This window comes from Malurus melanocephalus, unplaced genomic scaffold (assembly GCF_030028575.1).
Source record: "Malurus melanocephalus ecotype Western Australia unplaced genomic scaffold, MMel_1.1 scaffold_203, whole genome shotgun sequence".
NCBI classification, from domain to species: domain Eukaryota; kingdom Metazoa; phylum Chordata; class Aves; order Passeriformes; family Maluridae; genus Malurus; species Malurus melanocephalus.
Window position 1 is genome coordinate 1256199 of NW_026623435.1, and position 4193 is coordinate 1260391.

The 4193-nt window shown below is 39.9% G+C and overlaps 1 protein-coding gene across 3 annotated transcripts in view; it reads right to left on the reverse strand.

Annotated features, from left to right (window-relative positions):
- Window positions 1-4193, reverse strand: part of SMOC2 (SPARC related modular calcium binding 2) — a 136718-nt gene that overhangs the window by 34967 nt on the left and 97558 nt on the right. The window lies entirely within an intron of this gene.

Here is a 4193-nt window from a genome sequence, read left to right on the forward strand (position 1 = left end):
AAAAAAAACAAAAAACCAAAACAAAACAAAACAAAAAAAAAACCCCAAAAGGCTGTCCCCCACCTACAAAACCAAAAAGTTGTAAACAACATTGCAAACAGTATTCATGTTGGGAAACACCAGTGAAGCAATTTCAAAATCAGAGGAAGGCAGGTACCACAGTTATGTGCCACTGCAGCTCTAAAGTAATCTGCTAGTGTATTTCTGCTAGTGTATCCACTCCAGAAGAAAAAAAGTTAGTTTAAGCAATAAGGGTTAACCATGAATGTTTTGAACAAAAGTGAAGAACTGAAAGGATTTCCAGAAGGAAGAGAAATGCGCTGGGACTGTTCAAGTGAATTGTGAAAATGACTGAATCTCCACCTGCTACTGGAATATTCTGTCTCTTCTGTGCTTGCTGAGTTTACTTAAAGTCACTTTGTTAGTTTAAYTGGTAACAAGAAACTGTGCTATTTGTATTTCCAACAAACATTGACTTATGCAACACCAATGGCAATATCTTTTATGCAAGACCAGGGGACATGGGAGCATCTGATACTGAATCTCACCTCTTTTTCCATGTCCCTCTATCAATGCATGATGTTTTTTCCTTCATCTCGACAGAATCTCTTTCGTATAAATTTTTACTTTATTRCCCTAAAGTAGGTTGAAGTTGCAGAAGTTAGCAAGTACCATTTCAGAGAAAGTTCCAGTTCTCAGTTAAACTAACATGAATTGTGTCTGCATACRCGTGTGTGCACATACTTGTCACTGAATCTAGGTTTTTTCATAATTCATATAACTGAAATTCTCCTACTCTAAGTTGCCACTCRAGTGACATGCTAAAATATCTTTTTAAAATATACTAATCCAAATTTCTTCGAACAAAATACTTCTAAAAACAGGATTCAGGCCAGACTGCTTCTAAAAAAAAGCCTAAATATTTTGATCTTAATTATCAGGCAACACAGAAAACCACAACATTATTTTTCTTGGAGGGTTTAATTTATTTCAGCATCATCTGATGAAAATGACCACTGGCCCATCACATTTTGGCTGCTGCGAGGAGGTACAGTGTTGTTTTCATGGACATGGGAGAGCTAGAGACTCTTTTCTACCCTAAAGAATGGCAGGAATAGAAGGTGCTTTGATAACATGGGTTGGATTCAGATACCTGATGGATGACCACTTCAATCAGCCAAGAAAACAGTGAAAGGGAAGTCTCTGAGCAATACTCACTAATGCAGTATCTGGCAAGCAGCCTGGTCCATGATTAATCTGATACCTGACTCTGGATCCCCCTCCCTCTCTTCCATTACTGTGGCTGCTCTGTGCCTACACTTTATTTCKCCTCTACTCTTTTACCATTTTGGCTGATATTTTTATTAAATACACACATAATTCATTATATACAAACTAGATCTACAGAAACCCAACAGGTGTTAAAATGCTACAATATGAAAAGTCTATGTTTAACTCCTTAAAGCAACTGAAAAGAGAAAATGAGCCATTCGAATTTACCATACAGAAACAGACATGCTTAAAACTGATAAGAAAAACAGACTTGCCTCAGTTTTCACGGAGAAAGAGTGGGAAGAGGACTGCATGTCAGAATGAAGCACTGTCATGTTAAAAATAATGTAGTTAAAAGACATCCCAAGTTACTCTTTTGAATTTAAAAGGGGACAGAATCCCTTGCAGTAAATGTATATCTAGAATTGGCAAGGGCTTATGAAGACTACTTTATACCTCCGTTGTGGGTTAAGATTTCTCTTTTTTTTGTTTCCTTTCTTGGGAATTTTTTCTTTCCCATTTTGTTGCTGGGATACACTGATTGCCAGGTCATCCTTTTGATGGGTGGGCTATTAGTGAAGACAATGGGACCTGTGCCCCACCTAAACGATCTTGCTAAGCCCTGGGAGGGGGTATGAGTGTGTGTGGTGGGAAGTAACTTCATTTCCTATGCTGCYTCACTGGGAGAAGGAGGTCGACTGCTATTTTTTGGCACAGCCCAGCGTCTCTGCTCATTGGGTTCCTGTTTGCTGCACTGTGATCTTCTCCCCTGTGCCTTGCCAGGGACCCCTGAGATTTCCAGCTTCAGGGGTTGAGCTCTGCTCCATCCCGTCTCACAGCCGCGGGATTCTGCTTGTCTCTTTGCCGTCCTGGGTTTCTTGCTGTCCAGAGGAGCACTGAGATCGGCATTTCCACTGTGAGTTTTGCAGAGAAACTTTTCTCCATCCACCTCTGCCATTTTTGTGTCCACCATTGTCGACATGGGAAAGCAGAGCCAGCCGGGACCTGTGCCACAGCGCCCCCTGCAGCCACTGGAGAATCATCGTACCTGCCCTGCCCTGCCTGGAGCCAACAGCGCCCCTGCCGACTGGGACCGTAACTGCACAAAGGGGAGGGTGTGTCTCTGTGAGGCTGTCACTGGGTTTGGGGCTGGGCGGGTTGTTGCTATTGTTATTGTTACTCGTTTCACCTTGTTATACATATTAGTAAAAACTGTTATTCCCTTTTACCCATATTCTTGCCTGAAAGCTGGTGATTTTTTTTTCAAAGCTATAATAATTCGGAGGGAAGGGGGGTCATATCCACCGTTCCAAGGGGGGTCCCTGCCTTCATAGGCAAACACCTGTCTTTCAAACCAAGACAACCTCTGATTAGTCTGCTGGGAAGCTTTGAGATTTACTCAGGTGTACAAAGCAGTAGAGGATAGAGGCTTCCACAGGCATTCTACAATGTAGGCAGCCTCATGAAACAGATGATTTATGTTCTTTTTTAAATTTAGAATCTTGTGCAAGTTTGGGTTTTACTCCACACGAAACACTAGTAGTTAAAAGTCACAGGTAAGAACACAGCCCCATAGCCCCTACTGAGCAAAAAAGCTGAGGTTCATATTGTGATTTCCAAGAGGCATTGGGAGCCAGCTGGTGAGGACCACACTGACAAGCTTTTGTGCAAATGGTTGTTTTTACACCTTTTAATCCAGCTTTGTTCTACAATTTCACCTATTTCTTGTAAGTTTTACTGTCTTAAGTGTCTTAGAGTGGTTGTTCATTGACATATCTTTGTTTTAACACTAGAATGAGATTATATTTTTCTAAAATACCTTCACTGACTTGTCTTTTTTTCAGGTGCTAGTGTATTAGAAGGTAAATGAGTATTAATACCTTCCCTTCATTTTGAGGGTCATATTTAACATGACTACCAGTTATGGAGATATTCGGAACGTTATAATACAACAAATATCATCCTCATTAATACATTTAAAACAAACACATGCAAAATGTTGAGCTGTTCTGGCATTAGCTTCCCAGATCTGTCTGTCCTTTCAGTGTTGTCCCTTGATGATTTGATCCCTATTTGCAGAACAGAGATTGCAGGATGCTATGCATCCATCTCRCTATCAGAAATGCTAATGTTATCAGTTCCTGCAGAGAGTTTTAATGTCTTTTAACTGGTATTTTGCAGTGGAAAACTGAAAAGATTATACACTAAATTTTGCACAAGCTTCTGGTTGTTTAAACTAGGAAAGAATCACATGTTCATTCTTTCCATTCTAAACAAATTACAAAAAGACAAAAAGTATATTCCTCATATTCTAATCCAGCTTTAGTCCYGTCTACCTGAGGAAAAAAATGCTTCATTTTATCAGTATAGAAAAAAAAAAATAAAATCAAGAAACAATTAATGGGATTCCAGCCCACCTAAATCTTTCTTAGAAACRAGGTTTAGACATTCCTCTTAAACTCCAGGCAGTAATCCCACCTGCTTGTTTACCAAGACTGTAGATTTCCTAAATACACCAGTCATTCTTTATTTAGTATGAAATTCCTAAAACTGAGTACTCTTCCTACCCATCTGTGCTCAGAAATGTCCTCTTTGGGGACATTCCTAAATTTTACTTCTGCAGAACTTCACTGAGGACTGACCTTAAGTCTCACAAAGCTGAAAAATTAGAAACAGTCAAGAACACAGCAGCTGATCTTTTTAGTATCAGTCAGCAGGCAGAGCACTTTGGCGTCTAAACCATATGCATGAAAGATTGAATCCAATTTTCCAGCCTTCCAACCTTGGTGAAATGCAGCACAGAGAAAGGTCTTCCTGCCGCCTCTTCTCCCACAGCTGAGTGACTGTGTTGCTGCCAAAAACAGGAGCCCAGCAGACCAAACAGGAAAAAAAAAAAAAAAAAAAAAAAAAAAAAAAAAAAA